This window comes from Equus quagga, chromosome 15, assembly GCF_021613505.1.
Source record: "Equus quagga isolate Etosha38 chromosome 15, UCLA_HA_Equagga_1.0, whole genome shotgun sequence".
Lineage (NCBI taxonomy): Eukaryota > Metazoa > Chordata > Mammalia > Perissodactyla > Equidae > Equus > Equus quagga.
In genome coordinates this window covers 17,001,198-17,019,600 of record NC_060281.1, presented here as the reverse complement: position 1 = coordinate 17,019,600, position 18,403 = coordinate 17,001,198, and positions in this window count along the sequence as shown.

Here is an 18,403-nt window from a genome sequence, read left to right as displayed (position 1 = left end):
ATCTGTGCAGCATTTGACATTGCTAACTGTCGCCTCTCAAAAAAATGCTTCCCCTCTGTCCTCAGAGGGATTCATCTTGTACTTTTCCATACCCATGTTGACGGTCCCTGCTTTCCTGTATTAACTCTTGCTTCTCTATTTATCCAGTAAATGCTGCTTTGTCCTGTGTTTATATCTGTGACTTTGACCTTAACTGAACAATATAGTCAAAGTGTCTAGTATAGTGTCTTTCATATAATGGACAACAGAGAAATGTCCTCTTCCCTCTGCTCCTTCAGCTCTAAGTGTCATTTACTTCTATATAACACTCTTTTAGGAGCCCTAGGATCTCTTTATCCTGCCCCAGCCTCTTTACTGAGCCCTAAACTCACAAAGCCAACAGCCAAGTGCTTATTGTCTCATTATCTTCTCTTGGTAAAACCAAAATCCACCTTCTCAAAACTGAAATCACTATTTCTATCTCCTTGAAAGTTTTCTCTCTCCACTATCTCCCAACTCACTGAATGTTATCATCTTCTTACTTGTGATGAAAACAAGGAAGATCAGAGACATCTTTGATTCTCTATCTTCTTGATTCAAAGCCTCCAATTTACATTTAAATTCTGCTAGCTTTATAATAAATGTCTCTCTTAAATACATCCTTTGGTCTTTTCCCACTACTATTATCCTTTTTACACTCTAGTACTTCTCTTAGACAATGTTAACGGTATGACCTTCTAACTGCGTTTTCCTAAACCAGTGTGTTTGTTTTTCCAATCCATGCCTCATCCTGCTATCAGAATTATATTTCCAGAATCCTCTCTGGATCTTTCAACTCATTCTCTCAAATATTTTCTATAGGTCTCCATTGCCACTGGAAAAGAAAGTCTTAGTAAGGCTTTCAGAGCATGCTGCATCCTACCTTTTTAGCTGTACTTTCCCAAATTCCTTAATCATTCCAGTGACATCTGCTTCTCTATTAGCTCCTTTAGAGCACTTCTATTTCCCTGAATCTTTGTAGATACTGTCACTGTATCCTGAAATACCACCCACTGGATCACCTGATGAAATCTTTGCAATTATTCAAAGCCCAACCCCAAAACTTAGTCAAACCAATGAGACAACCTTTCTGAGGAATTATCCAGCATTCCTTTCTCTGAATTCTTCTAGCCTGATATTACTATTTTAGAGCTGTATGTCATCCCAATCTTCTTTTGTTTTTGTTCTGACTTCTACCATCTTTTGTTTCTGCAATTATAAGTCAACCCACTATGCTTTTATTTCTCTCCAATCTGAAAGACGAAATTAAATACATTTCTGGGTATCTAGCATTGTCAAAGTACCTGACACATAGGAGACACTAAATAAATTATGGTTGATAAATAAATTATAGCTGTATTGCTGACTTTTTTGGGATGAATTCTCTTGTTTCTTGTTTTATGGGAGTATTTGAAGATACCTTCTAGCTTCTGCAGTCCCAGGTGAGAGCTACTTGAATACTGAAGAAGTTTATTTAATTAGTCTCAGTATTCTGTATCTCTCACTTTGAAGATGGGCTGAAAAAATACTCTCTTGTGGCCATTTCTGTGCTTTTTGTGAGACACTCTATTAGGAATGGACTGGAATTCAAATCTTATAGATAGACTATATTATTATTTATAGTCTCCTTTTATTTTATAAGGCTTTGCTAGTTTTCTTTGAATGGACAAATAGAATACCCAGTGTATCTGGTTGAGAGAAGTAGAAAATTAAAAAAACTCAGTCTAGTTATCATAACAATAACAAGCACATACTATGTGACAGACGCTATTCTATTTACTTCAAATGAATTTACATATTTAATTTCTAAAATAACCGCATGTAGCAGGCACTATTAATAGACACATTTTACAGAGAAGAAACTGAAGGACAGGATGGTTAATTGACTTGCTCAAAAGATAGAGCCCATCAACATCTGAGCCAGGATATGAACCCAGGCACATTGACTCCTTATCCCATGTTCTTTCTTGCTGTGCTGTGCTGCCTTTCACTAATAGATGAAAGTCATATGCAAAGGTAAATATTTACAAAGCCAAATAACACAGGAGCTGAATTGAGGTATAAGGATTTCAGTAGAAGGGCAAATGAAGGAGCAATTAATTTTGAGCAAGACATCAGAAGTGCTTCTCAGAGAAGAGGGCCACTTAGAATACACTCACTCGTGAGCAGGTTTGTGATCCCACACCACCTTAGAGGCAGATCATGGCCCTGTGGATCTCCTTGCTGTTCATTTTATGCTCCCCACCTTCCCTGCCAACAGCAACTTCCATGCCCTTCTATTTCTGCCACCATCTCACAGTATCATAGACCTTCTTACACTCTTCCCAGCTACTGTAGAATATAATCATATCAGTAAGTATTAAGCACTACTTGGCAGCATACATAAGAACTGTATTCCCTTAGCTTTATAACAAAATGCTGTTTGCCTAGCATTTCTGAATTCAGTGCATTATCAACAGATAACTGGAGACAAGCCTAATACTCATATCCTTTCAGAGAGTCACATAGCAACCCTAACTCTTCCTCCCAAAGAAACACCTCAAGCTTTACTGCTCTTGGTTTTGTGAACAAATGTCAGCTTTAATTGAATATTGCTTAAATCCTAAAACTTCTGAGGTGAGATATTTTATTTTAGCTCTAAGTAATGACATTCAGGCAACACACATACATATTTGCTAATTTCATTTATTTTAGCTAGAATCTACATAGATTTCCTTTTCCTTTTGTAAATCTCCAAAGATTACTGACCCTTTGCCCTTCTCCACCTGCTATTACATGGCGAAGTGAGAGCACAGATGTCCTCTAATGCTGATTCCTTAAGCTGTATAAACAGTAAAATTGATTCATATTTTATTTAATCAGTACAAACCTAGCAGAATATTTTTAGAGGATGAATAAAGAGACTGTTTTGAGCTGATTAAATCTCTTCCTCCTCCCGCCTCATCACTTCACAAACCTCTCACTCATAATCAGTGCACTGATGGAATCTCAGGTCCGGCATGAAGTAATTCACTAAATTAAAAGAAAACAAAATCTGATCTGTAAAACTCTTGAGTCATTAGGAGAAAAGAAAACAGGGAAAATATCTTGTGCTTTCCAGGTAACTCTAAATCAAGGATAACTGATTGAGAGTCTCTCTGGAGAGGCTGAAAACATTTTCTACATCCGTAATGTACCATTATGTGTGAATGTGTGAAACCCTTCAAAGAGCAGTATCTGAGGTCTCTCACTCTTCTCCCTCCACTGACTCCTATAAAAGGAAAATTTTCATAAAAATTAAAAATATAATAATCTTTCTTACTGGAGGCAATGGAATATTTAATAAAAATGCTCTAAGGATTTCCATCGAACAAACATGCCGCCTTTGACTCTCACTTGCTAATAGTTGTGGTTAAGCAGGTAAGCTCTTGAGCCTCAATTTTCCTCCTTCATAACATGGGCTGATGATTAATGACACCAACGTGAGGGTTCCTACAGAAAACATTTAGCATCAGAGTGCCTGCATGTTGTGTTTATGCTACTTAAGCTACCAGTTTAGAAGTAGGAGTATAAAGAGGTAGATGAAAATTATATTCAAATGAATTTGTTCTGAGAATTAAATGAGTTAACATATATAAAATTAATAGGATAATGTCTGGTAAATAGTAATTGCTCAACATAAGTTAGGTTGCTTATTTTCCTTTCATTGTTCCCCAGTTAGAAAATAAAGGGTTATTCTCTCATAGATGAACAAAAGAAATTCTCTTTCTAATTCGCTTCATAGGCCCAAACCTTCCTCACTTTCTTGCCAGAAGTTATGGCTAAGGCCTTAGTAGGCAGCGAGTCTCCTACAGGAAACGCTATTTCCTCATCACCTTTTCCTTCTACTTGCCAAAGCATTTGGGAGGCCTTTAACATTTTTTATTTTACAATGTTTGGCAAATGTTTAGTTGAGATGAGGCATGGGTTCCAGGAGAAAGGAAGAAATAAAAGCTGTCAAAATTGGTTTAGCTTTGAGGGGTTGGCATTAAAAATCAGACTCTATCTATTTTTACATTTTTCCAAAATACAAGTAACTGAAGAGAGAAAGTGTGTGTGTACATGTGGATAGAAGGGTGTGCATGACATTTAAAAAAAATTTTTGCCCAATGCAGATTTATGGTGCACTATTCATTATGCTTCCTTTCTCTGCATCTTGGAATACAATTAGTCTATAAACTGCAAGCCAAGCTAAAATTCTTTGCAATTTCTTTTGTCTTTTTTATGTGCTTGTTTATTTGTTTTTGATTTTTTGAAGATGCACTGTATTCAGACTTCCTCCTGGCTCAGTAACAAAGTGAGCCAATATGCTGACTATGCCCCTGCTCCTCAGGAGCTTTCCAGAAAGGGAACAGGACACAGACCTAATGGGATCAATTTTAATAACGTGACCAAAAAGTAGAGAAAAAAATTCAAACTCCACTGACTTGCATAGCGGTGGCTCAGGCCAAGACCAGACAGACCAATCCGAGATGACCTGAATCCCTGTTGGAGGAAGAATGGAATCAAACAACAAAGATAATCATGGCATTTAGTGCACTGATAAGTGGTTCTATTAAAGTGCATTGATCTACCCTGGGGTACCTTTTTGCAAAAGGTAGCCAGTTATAAATCATCTTTACAAAGCTCCTTATCAACTTCAAATTGCAATCACTGGTAGAGGTTTTATGCAAATGGACAGTGTGTGACACTTCAGAGGACAGGCATTAAAGTTTCATATTAATATGCTTAAGATTTTTCACTTTCATATTCTCTGCACATTGTTCAATTTTCTTTGCCAACTGTAGTCAGTATTTCTTTACATGAACTAAAACAACTGTTGAGTGAATTTGGCTGTTACAGTATATTAAAATTCACTTTAACATACAATACTGTATTAATCATCACAACAGTTCTATAAAGTAACAAGGGCTGGAATTACTATCCCAAGTGATGAATGACCAAGGCTCAGATTATCAATTCATGGGAAATATCTCAGCCAACATTCCACATCTTTGCTCTTTCCAGTCCTATGTTCTTTCCAACTTCGGTTTTGTCCTCAGCAATCCTATAAACAGGCATTCTGCCTGTCTGCCCACCTTCCTTCTCCGTTCTCCATATTTACTATATTAAAAATTTATAACTTTCTTCAAACCTCTAAGATCTCCTCCTCCATCTCAACATAACCGGCTCCAACTGTACCAAAAAGAAATTAAGGCTCTCAGGTACGAACATCCTCAATTTTCCATTTCATCATTTATCTACATCCACAAACTCATGCCTTATTACTTCTGTTGCAAAAAGGAAGTGCACATCCTTCTGATGAACCAGTTCTTCTGTCTGTGCCTCTGATTTTGTTCGCTAGTGCCAGTTTTGGAACTTTTGTCAATCGTTATTCTTTTTCTATTCTTTGCTTCTGTCTCAGTTTGAGCTTCCCAGACAAGAGAGTTTGAGACCCTGAGGTCTGTATTTAGGAGGCTTATTAGGAGTACTCTGAGGATCAGAACCTATGAGGGGTGAAGCAAGAGACGTTAAACTGCAATGCAGTGGCACAGAGCCTCAGCATGTCCCACAGGAGCTCTGGAGCTGATGGCCCTTCAAAGTTGTCTCAAGGGAGGCAAAGTGTTGAACTTCATAACCCTTCATCAATCAGTAATGGAATGTGGGCTGTCCCACGGGATTGGATGTAATCTTGCTAAGAAAGCTTCCTTCAGGGCCAGCCTCGTGGTGCAGTGGTTAAGTTTGCAAGCTCCACTTCAGTATCCTGGGGTTCACAGGTTCAGACCCCCGGTGTGGACCTACACACCACTTGTCAAGCCATGCTGTGGCAGGCATCCCATATATAAAGTAGAGGAAGATGAGAATGGATGTTAGCTCAGGGCCAGTCTTCCTCAGCAAAAGGAGAGGAGGATTGGCAGCAGATGTTAGCTCAGGGCTAATCTTCCTCAAAAAAAAAGGAAGCGTCCTTTAGCCAACAACAAATCTTGGAGAAAGACTCAGTTCTGAGCTACAGCAACCAACGCACCTGACACATAAGGGCACACCACAATGTTCACTATACTCTGTCTACTGTCTAGATCCTTATTCCAATTCAGCCACTCACATATCACAAAGAAAAAGAGGGGAAGGAACCTCCATGTTTTCTAAGAATTGCTCTAGTTGCAATGCTCTCTCTCTCATTTCTTGAATAGTCAATTTTAGATCACTCTTCTTTCTGTTCCTTCTTTATTCCTTCCCATTCCTTAACTCTCACAGTAATCTTATTCCACGGATTCTCTTAAATACTCTTATATGTACTGTTACTGCAACAACTACCACCTATAGTCTGATGGCTCTCAAACATCTACCTTTAATATAGATTCCTCCTGAGTAGTCTAGATTAGTATCTCTCTAAATGCCAGTTGAGAGTCTCTCCCTGGAGACTGCACAGCCCTTTAAACTCAAATTGTCCAAAAATGAAATGACAGCAGTAATTGTCTATTCCCCTAAGCAAAAGCCCCAAAATGTCAAAGACTTCTTTTAAGGTCATCATTAACATTTTATTGCATGAAAATAAAACATGGGACGGTGCTGACATGGCATATATGATTTCTACACAAACACATAGACACATACACACACACACAATATCCAGAACTTAAGAGTGGGATTGGGGCGGTGTTCCCTTCTCATTAGAACTAAATGGTATAAAAGGATAGGGTTTGCTTAGAAAACTAATTCCCTCATTCCACGCAACTCAGCTGCTTAATACAACAAAAGTTAGTATCTGGTCATGCTGTGTCCTACCCAAGATGATGGAGGACTCTGCTACATACTCTTACTCAGGAACCTGGGGTGATAGAGGCATCAGTATCTTTTAGCTGAAACTATAATCTTGGTACTACACAAGGGGAAAGAAGAGATTGAAGAATCATGCATTTTCACTTTTGCAGCCGAGCTATGGTAACTATCACTTATGCTCACATTTTATCATGGATAGAGGCTAATAATCACATGATGTACTCAATTGCAAGTGGTCTGAGAAGTGCAGTTTCCCATGTGACTGAAAGAGGAAGAGAACCAGATATCAGTGTACGATAGTAATGTGTAGTAATACTTAGTATATTTTATAAGCACTCATAAGAGATATCTATCTTCTCTTCCGGCTTTATTAGAAAACAGGATATGGAAAAGAAAGAGGTAAGATAAATAAAAAGGAAGTTAAGCAGTGAGTCTCAAAAAAATAATTGGAATAACTATTCTTCTTGGTACCGCCTACTTTTAAACCCTGCCAAGGAGTCTATCCACACACAAGTGGAAACATTCCTATCAGCTGCTGCTTTCTAGAGCATCAAAAATGAAGGTGTTACTATGTTTGTGTTATTGCTTGTTCTTATACAGAATCAATTTGGTAACAATTGGCTCCTGGCAATAATTATAAAAAAAAATTCATTTTTATTGTCCTAACTTGTGTGTCTGAGGGTGTGAAAAATTCTATCAACCACAGTCATTCATGAAAATATTGTTCACAGTAACCTTTTTTCTGATGTGCGCAAAAGGGAAACAAATGAATGTTAATTCTACTGCCTTCCTTGCTTCATGTGACCTTTATTTCAAGTAGAAACTGGAATTTATGTGAAGGCATGCCCAGAGATGGACTTGCAAACAGGAGCTAAGTCTATTTTTATATTTTCACAACTAGGCAGCCTAATTCCTAGATGACTTATCTTTTTGCAGTTTTACTCCATATAACTGAAAAATTTTAAGATGAATAGGCTCATACAATAAACCTCAAAGTCCAGTGGGATCTTTTTTCCTGTGTCTCATGGTTTAATATTAAACGCTTATCATTATTGTTGTCCTTAGCTCCCCCACCACAAAAAAAGGTTATTGCAGCACCCCATGAATATTCTAACATTTCTACACTCTCTGCATCCCTGAATATCTGAATATCTGAATATCTGAATATCTTAATATGTATTTCTTAATATATCTTAATATCTTATATATTATATATTTTATATAATATCTTATATATATTAATATATATTAATATCTTATTTATATTAATATATCTTAATATCTTAATATCTTAATTAATGTATCTTAATATCTGAAAATGTATTTCACCATTTTTTTCTTTTCTATTTGCTAATGAATATTTACAGGTCACATGAGCTTACAAATAATTTACATATATTTTTTCTTAATGTAATAACTTTTGTTTTACACAGTATGAAAATAGAGAATGAAGTTTTTGAGTTATGGGTCTGCTGTAACATAGTCAGTATAGTAAACATTAAAAGAGTGCATGTTAGGGGCTGTCTCAATGGTGTAGTGATTAAATTTGCACTCTCCACTTCCGAGGCCCGGGGTCCACCAGTTCGGATCCCAGGTGTGGACCTATGCACTGCTTATCAGGCCATGCTGTGGCAGGCGTCCCACAGACAAAGTAGAAGAAGATGGGCACAGATGTTAGCTCAGGGCCAATCTTCCTCAGCAAAAAGAGGAGGATTGGTGGTAGATGTTAGCTCAGGGCAAATCTTTCTCAAAAAAAAAAAAAAGAATGAATTTTATGTTTACTCTGGACTTTATGATGTGAGGATCATTGTCCAAAATTATACATGGCCATTTGTAACATTTAGATCTCATAAATATATGCCCAGTGTTGTTACCTAACATTAATGTTGTATGTCCTTAGCTCAATGCTCCCTGAAAAGAAAAAATCACACTTGTACATGGAAAACCAATTTATTTCTTTGAAAAGATATTCCTTTTGTGGTTTTAATCATGTGAAATTCTAGCTAAGTGATACAGGCATATGTCTCATATTTAGATTCCTTAGGTTGTTTTAAGATGTGAGTAATTAGTAGTCAAAATAAAATTGGCTTAAATAAGAAAGAGTACTCTTTATTGTAACTACAGGTGTGCACAGGCACAAACCATTGACTAAACAATATCACCAAAGACCTAGTTTAACTCAGTCTCTCTAATCTGTCTTCTCTGGAGTTTGCTTATCCTAAAACAGCTAATTTCACTATGTCAACATGGCTGTCAGCAAGCAAAAGTGCGACAGGCTTCTTACATCAACTTCAACAAGAAAAAAATCCAAGTATTTTCAGCAAAATCACTTTGTTTCATTCTGATTGGATAGGCTTAAATCATGTGTACCCCCTTGGATTGATCTCCATGGGAATTCATGAATTATTGGTATCCCCCTACCAATTATTGTAGCCTGGGGATGGTATTGACTAACTTATTCAATCTACTCAGGGCCCAATTTGGAAAATAAAGCAACCATCAAAAGCCTGTAAAACACATGGTAGAGACTGATGAGTGTAGCAGTTACTGAAACAAGATCAAAGCAGGTTACTCTTAATAAGGACAAAGCTGAGTAATATATCTCACGTAACAAAAGGAAAATATGCACTGAAATGCTGATTCTTCAATATAATTTCACTTGAAGATAGAAATTTTTTTTATCATTTCCTTAATTAGTCAATGAGCTGATCCTTTTTAGTGCAAAAAGCCCATGAAATAATATTATTTTTGTCTCAGTAAAATTTCCATGACAGAGTACACATTGCTATATAGTCACTTACGGAAGCATACAATTCTTGAAAAATGTGCCCATTTAATTGGCAATAAAAGACAGGATTACCATTATTTCTGTTTTACAAAGCTCACAAAAGAATTGAAATTCAACATATTGCTTACATTAATTTTTAGAAGTTACAATTGTTTTTCCTATGACTGGCAGTGTCAACTGCAATCTGCAGATCATTCTATTTAATGGAATTTGGACTTTCACATTCTGCAATGCCATTTTAATGATACATTTGTGCCTAATCTGTTGTGGGGTCTTTTCATGTGACTCTAACCAAACTGAACATAACCAAATTGAACATAAATTGAAATGGCTGATTGTCCTGTTGATTCTCAACCTTTTGTGTTAGCTCCTATCGTTTTACTCAGAGATTGGCTAAGTGTGACAGTGGACATCTATTCCCTCAGTAAACTTCCTTCCTCAAAAACTCATAAAAATCATTATTGGGAAATAAAATTGCTCAGTTTTTGGTAAAACTTCCAGGAACCCTTGGATGTGAACAGTGACCAAAGCTGAGATTTATCTTGAAAACTGAGAGATTAACTTAATTAAACACCTTGCCTAATTAAAGATGGTAGACAGTGACACAAAACACTTAGGTACAATCCAATTCTTTCTTCAAAAGTAATAACTCTTCATATCTTATAGTCATGCTCTTCTATTTGTGAAAAATAATGTCATATGCAAGATAGCAAAGTATAAAGAATCAAATAAATTTTGCCCTGCAGAAACAGTCCCTGATAGCACATAGGTGCATTTTTTCTTTCTGTCTCCATGCAAATATGAATACCTGCATAAACCTATATATGCATCTAGAGAGCAAGATGTCCTTATGAGGAAGAAATAGGAGATTAGATCTGTGATAACCCACCTTCAAAGACAAAGAAGTCATCTGGCACCACATCTTCTAAAGGATTCAGTAGACTCTTTTGTATAAAGTCTATGAATAGCCTGACACAGTGCTTTTTATGATCTGTTTTTCTTCATTTGTTCACCTAGCCTGCACACCAATGTTTTGCTTAATTCCTTGAAATATAGAACTTAAAACTTTGTACTTCTTCCTGCATTCATTCAAAAACACATATTGAAGACCTACTATTTGCTATGCTTTGTACTAGGTTCTGGGGTTATACTGTTGGATAAAATGGTCAAGCTCCTGCTCGCCTAAAGATCACATCTGGCAGGGAAGAGATATGATGAATAAACCACTATTACAAGTACAGTGTTACAAAAGGGAAACGCAGAGTGCTGTAGGGTTCTGTAGTCATGGGACCAAACCTAGTCTGGAATGTTACAGAAGACTTTCTCGAGAATATAAAACTTAACCTAAAAATTGGAGGATGAGTGGGCATTAATTACACTTACCATATTTTTTATTATCCAAGTGGGACACTTTTGAAAATTAAAGGTGACATCATTAGTAATTATGCCAAGAAATAATAGATGTTAATTGCAAGTGTCAGAGCAGAGTCCAAAAAGGAAAAAATGTTATGCTTTTGGAAAACAGAAATGCATTTTCAAAACTTATTTTTTTTAATTTAAGGTTATGAGTTTTAAAAGACAGTGAAACTGACAGACTTTAGTAAATTATATACACATGCACAAACTCATACACAAATACTCATTAATATTTTATACTAATCATATTTTAAATCTCGGAATCCACTACATTAATATAGATTAAGGTGTATAAGTAGACTTTAATGAAATCCCTAAGCTGTGCTTTTATCCCATTTTGGGATGTCCTTTACATTATTTTCATGTCCTCACACTTAACCAGTCAGTCTGACTCTGAAGTCTAAATGTTTAACTTCTATTCTGGGTGAAAACTCAAAGAATTATAATATGCAACTATCCTAAGAATTAGTGAAAAAATAAATAAACAGCAAAAATATAGAAAGGAAATAATGATGTTAAGATTTATCAGAAAATAACTAAATAAAGAATACATTATGCCTTCATGTTTTCAAGTTCTTTGGGTAAATACCGAGCAGTGGGATAGCTGCATCATATGGTAGATCTATCCTTAATTTTCTGAGGATACTCCATACTGCTTTCCATAGTGGTAGCACCAGTTTGCACTCCCACCAGCAACCCCTATGTTCATTACAGCATTATACACAACAGCCAAGAATTGGAAGCAACCTAGGTGCCCATCAAGGGACGAATGGATAAACAAGATGTGGTATTTATACACGACGGATTACTACTTAGCCATAAGAAATGATGAAATTTGGCCATTTGTGACAACATGGATGGACCTTGAGGGTATTATGCTGAGTGAAATAAGTCAGAGGGAGAAAGTCAAATAATACATGATCTCACTCATAAATAGAAGATAAAAACAACAACAAACAAACACATAGCAACAGAGAATGGATTGTGGTTACCATAGGGGAAGTGGGGAGGAGGGAGGGAAAAAGGGGTGATTAAGCTCACATGTGAGGGGATGGACTATAATTAGTTTTTGGGTGGTGAACATGATGTAATCTACACAGAATTCGAAGTATATTATGATGTACATCCGAAAATAAACAAACAAATGAAAAAAAGAGAATACATTAACATCAAAAAAGTAAATAGACTAACAAAATAAAAGAACTAGTAAATTAAACAGTTTTGGATATTCATCAGAAAAGAATAAAAATAATAGAGCTATCCCTACAGATATCATAGATATTAATACTAAGTGGGCATTTTGAACACTTTTGCTTATAAATTTGAAAATTAGATGACATGGACAAATATGCAGAATATATAACTTATCAACTCTGACTCAGTAGTAAATAGGAAATAATGTTTTTTTAACCATTAAAAGAATCAAATCAATTGTGAAAAAAATTTCATAAATAAAACTCATCTAAGTTAACTGCACTACTGAGTTCTATCAAACATTTAAGGGGAAAAAAATCCAAACAAGTACATTATATCAGAAAGTAGAAAATAGCAAATGCATCCCAGCAATGAATAAATGTATACAAGACATAATACATTATGGCACATTTGAGTTTATCTCAGGAATAAAAGAGTCTTTTAACAATAAAGATCAATTATCATAATCTACTATATTTGCCAAAAGGAAAAAAATCATACAGCCACAGCAAAAGATGCAGAAAAAGCCCTTGGTAAGATCAAGCATATTGATCCAGAATATTGATTTTTAACACACCAGAAATTTTCTTAGCCAATAATTAATATCTCTAAGTAAAAATATAGCAAAGATCCCACTTAATGGTGAACTCTTTAAGACATCCCTTTTGATAATTAGTTAATACAGCTAAGAAAGAGTTATAAGACATTAGAAAGGAAGAAACAAGCTTCCATTACTTGCAGAGGCACAGATTATATGATTGTGTACAGGGAAATAGCCAATAGAATAAACCAATGAATTATGAGAAATTATAAGAGTGTTATAAAAGTTTCTCGATATAAAGTCAACATATAGAAATCTATTTTTTCTATACATCAGCAAGCACGAGTTAGAAAATGAAATGTAAAAAGAAAAGGAAACAAACTAGAATCTTAAAAATTCTATCATTTTCTAAAACAACAAAAATATGGTGTACTGAGGGATAAACAAAACAAAAAATCTTTATAAATAAATAACAGTTTATTGAAAGATATTATAGAAAGCTTTGATTAAATGGATAGAGCTATCATTTTTTTTTTTTTGAGGAAGATTAGCCCTGAGCTAACACCTGTGCCCATCTTTCTCTACATTATATGTGGGATGCCTGCCACAACATGGCGTGAGCAGGTCCACATCTGGGATCCAAAGCAGAGAACCCCAGGCCACCTAAGTGGAGCATGCAAACTTATCCGTTGTACCACTGGGCCAGCCCCTCATTTTTGTGTGTTGAAAATTAGGAAATTTTAAGATAACAGAGCTCCCAAAATTCACTGACAATATAAAGTATTAATATTTGTGTGGTGGTTCTTGACAAGTTGGTTATGAGATGTTTATGATGATGCAAAGAACCAAGAGCAGTTAAGATGCTTTGTGAAAGAATAAGGATGGCAGGGGAGCGGAGGGTGAATCACATGCTACTTAATATGATGATAAATTATAAATCTACAGTAAATAGTGCAGCATATCATAGGTAGTAAAGAAAGGAAATAGAACTGGGGGCCTAGACATGCACCCAGGAATATATGGACATTTGATAAATGACAGAGGCAATGCTGGGGAAAGTGAAAAGAGAATGGACTTTTCAATAAATGGTACTTGATAACTAATTTAACTCTTCAGGGGGAAAAAAAATCACATCCTTAAGTGGATTGAACTAAATATATAAAGTAAATCTCTAACAACGTTAGAACACAATACATGCAAGAGAATATCTTCATTATCTTGGTGTGAGTAAAGACTACTTACAAAACGCACTAAAGTAAAAACAGATCACATTAAAATTAAAAACTTCTTCCAAAAGACATCATAAAGAGAATGAGAAAACAAGCCATAATCTAGGAGATTTTCTTTTTTTGCCACAGATACAATTGACAAAAGACCATTATACAGAATATACAAAAGGAACTCCTGCAAATCAATAGTGAAGAAATAACTAATATTAAAATGAAGAAAAGTTTTAACGGAAATTTCACAAAGGAGGAAACTTGGATGGCTACTAAACATACAAAGTGATGTTCAACCCCATTAGTAACCTAGGAAGTACAAATTAAAATCTTATTGGAAAATAATAACATACCCACTAGTTTGGAAAATCTTAAAATATCTGAAAACTCCAAGTATTGTTAAGAGTACGGAGCAAAGGAGCTCTCAAATATTGTGGGTGGCATGCAGATTTATGTAATGCCCTTTGAGAACAGTGCGTCATTGCTTGGTAATGTTCATCATGAATAATGAATTTCTGCCATAATTGTATATACCTAAAAGATCTCTTCACATATACGTCAGCAGACATTAGAATGCTCATATAAGCAATTTTAAAACAGTTAAAACTAGAATCAACCCAAAGGTCCAATAAGACAAGGACAAAGACACCATGGTATATTCATATATTAGAATACGTATAGCAATAAAATAACATGAATGGACATCACCAAAAAACATGTGAAGTCAAAGGAGCAAGTCACAAAATAACACACACAGAGGGGTCAATTATATAAAACGTATGAAAACAGGCAAACTAACTAATATATAGCTTAATGATGTACATGTAGATTGTAAACTCTGAAGAAAAGCCAAGGAATGATTTTACCAGTATCAGGATGGTGCCTAGCTTTGGGCGGTGGAGCTAGGGGGAGGCAGACATTTCCTACAGTGTAGGCGATGTTTTAGTTCCTTCCCTGGGTGGGATTCCCAGGGAGATGTTTAGAATGTGTTTTCATGTTCAATACACTCTTCTTGACGTACTAGGTATTTCACAGAAATTATTTTTTAGTTTTCTAATGTGACTACTCAGGTATGCTGCCTCTTTGTAATTTTCACCTAAAGATAAGCAACACAGAATGCCTGAACATTGGTCTAAATTCTTGTGACACAGGGCCAGGGTTGTGAGAAGCCACTGATATTAAAGATTATATGGTAAGTATGATTTTGAGTTGTTTTCACGTTTTTGGGACTCATTAGTCACTGGGAATCCAAAGGACATTGATTTGATTCTACTTCTTACAACTAAGAAGGGCTGAACTAATGCAGACAGTAGGAAACTGGAGTCAGCAGCAGAGGTTCTTAGAGTAGCACCATCTTACCACCTCCTGAAATAAGTGCTTTGCCCCTCCATCTTGTCATCCAAAGGAGTCCTGAGTGTACATGTTCCCCAAGCTTTAACAAAACCTCTCTTCTTTGGGCCAGCCCCATGGCCTAGTGGTTAAGTTCCATGTGCTCTGCTTTGGCAGCCCGGGTTCAATTCCTGGGCGTGGACCTACACCACTTGTCAGCCACCATGCTGTGACAGTGACCCACATTCAAAATAGAGGAAGGTTGGCACAGATGTTAGCTCAGGGCAAATCTTTTTCAAGCAAAATAAGTAAATAAATAAATAAGACCTCTCTTCTTTCTTAATGCCATTCAGTTTGTCTTAAGAACCACTCTGGCTTTGATGATGTTTTCTTGGATGGCAGGAGAGAGGAGGGGAGGCACTTTTTCAATTATCTACAATTTTTAATCATTTTTCTTTACATATTATGCACGTCTTCTAGAAAGCAAGCAGCCTGAGATGCTGAAAATGGTTATTAAAGGGATGGCTAAGTTGCCTCTTTTTATTCTGTGTAATTCAAATATAAAGTATGAATCAACAAGAAAAAGTAGACCTGCACATTTCCCCAGTAAGGAAGAGTGCTGACTGTTTCCTAACCACGTTTGAAAATGTGTTCTGGTGGATGAACTCGCAGTCGTTGGGGGATAAGACTACGCACTAACGGGCTTTTTTGGACCCCTATTTTCTCTGAGTCAGCACAGTCCCACAGCTAAAGCAGAATCCAGAAGTGCTTGTTTGCTTATTTGTTTGTTTTTAATTATGAAACCAATGAGCCGAGGCCGTACCTTTACTCTGGAACGTACTCTGTTTTATTATCTAATTCTAATAAGAAAAGATTAATACAGCAATGCTTGACATAATTGAAGTAAAGAGAGAGTATAAAAAAGAAATGGAAAGATTATAATGGTTTCACTAAAATGAGTTCCAGTGCCTTAGAAAAGAAAGAAATAAAATTAACTAACCTGAGCGGGTGATTCATATTACTTTATTTCACTAACATTCTACAAAAGTAACTCTTTGTACTAGCTTTCTTACTGCATAGAAACATACATAAACTAGTTGACAGTAGATCTGTATGAAGACTCAGGGGTATTTCCTTAATCGTTATAAACTAACAGTTTGTGACTGGACACTTTCAATTTAAATCAAAAAGTATCTAATAAAGAATACCTATTTTCCAATGTTCTGGTTACTCTAAAGGAGTCAATGACAAGTAAATATCCCGTCAAGGAGATGGGACATAATCAATAAACAAATAGTCTTTTGTTGCCCTTGTTAGACCAAGCACTGAGGCAGACTAATTGGGATGGGAAAAAAAAATGTACACATGCAGGTGTGTGTGTATATGATATTATGCCCTATTTAGTAAGGGAAAAAAGTAAAACAGGGAAAGTGACTTGTGAAATTAGTAGAGAAAATCAATGAGCAATCTAACACTAAATTTTACAGAGTACTTGCACCTTTGGTTTTTAAGAAGAAAAGATGAGTGTGGGCTGAGATATTTGGGAAAGGCAGCAATTTTACTCTGACTATTGAGGGCTAGACAGAATTTACACAAATGAAGGGAAGATGACAGAAATAGCCAGGAAACCGAAAAAACAGGATCAAAGACACAGAAATGAGAAGTATGGTGTTTGGAGGGAACAGTGAGATGAAGGTTGAGATTGGGAAGAAAGAATTTCTGGAGAGAAGCCACAGCAGGTCATGGAAAGCATCAAAGACTGGGCAACAGGGACTGCGGGCCAGCCTCCTTCCTGGCTCTGCCTGCTGCTGGCTTTCCGGTTTGGTGAGGGCACTTAGATTCACTGAGCCTGAGTTCACTCACCATCCACTGAGGACAGGATGAGCCCTGCTTCTGCCCTGTGTCTGTAGGAATTAAAGGAGACAATCTCTATGCAAGTGTGTTTTAACTAGAAGTGCTTAAATAAAGGGGATATTATTAAGAGTCAAAATTAACATCCCTTCTTTTATTTGGTGTGTACCTCCACATGTGGAACATGCTACTGCAGGCACAGCGAGGTTTGTTGTTGTTGTTTTATTAAGCTACAGTGGTAGGTGGATGCAAAGTGGGGGTAGATTGCATAAACTGAAGGCAATTCTTCTTCCTATGCAGAGGAACACACCCAGATACCTACACACAAAATAGATGTTTGTCCTGCTGCAGGGGCTACTGGATCCGTTTGTTGCTTTGCTTGCTTGTTTGTTTTTTGTTTTATTTTCTTCTGTATCATTCTTTTTTCTCAACACTATGGAGATGTCCAAGAGAGTATATGACAGATATGGTGGAAAGAATCCTCCATTCCTGTTTGTTATGGGTGGAAAGGTGTGCCCCTCAAAGTCATATGTTGATGTCCTGAACCCCAGTCCCTCAGAATATGACCTTCTTTGGAAATAGAGTCATTGCAGAGGTCATTAGTTAAGATGAGGTCATACTGGAATAGGGTGGGATCCAAATCCAATATGACTGATGTCCTTATAAAAGAGGCAGTTTGGACAAGACACATGCACTGGGAGAATGTCACATGAACATAAAGGCAGACAACAGAGTGATGCATCTACAAGGCAAGGAATGCCAGCGACTCACCAGAAGCTGAGAGAAAGACTTCGAACAGATTCTCCTTTGCAGCCTTCACGAGAAACTAACCCTACTGGCATCCTGATCTTGTACTTCTGGCCTCCAGAACTAAAAGACAATAAATTTCTGTTGTTCAAATCACGCAGTTTGTGGTACTTTGTTATGCCAGCACTGGAAAACTAATACAGTGGAATCAGATCCAGATTAAAATATTGGCTTTATTCTATACCACCACATTAGCTTAATCAAGGGAAACAATATCTTTGAGTCTGTTTCCTTAAAGCACTGCCCACCCTTCCTACCTCACAGCTTCACATGGACCAAGAATATAATATGCAAATAAAGTCCGTAAAGGATAAATTATTATAAAAATTTTACATGGGTATTCATATGAATAAATGAGAACTGGAATTGCTCATCAATTGGTTTCCATTCATTTAAAATGCTCTGTCACAACCACAGAAGGTATATTATAAATAAATGTTGCTTAGCACAAATCATCTTTTA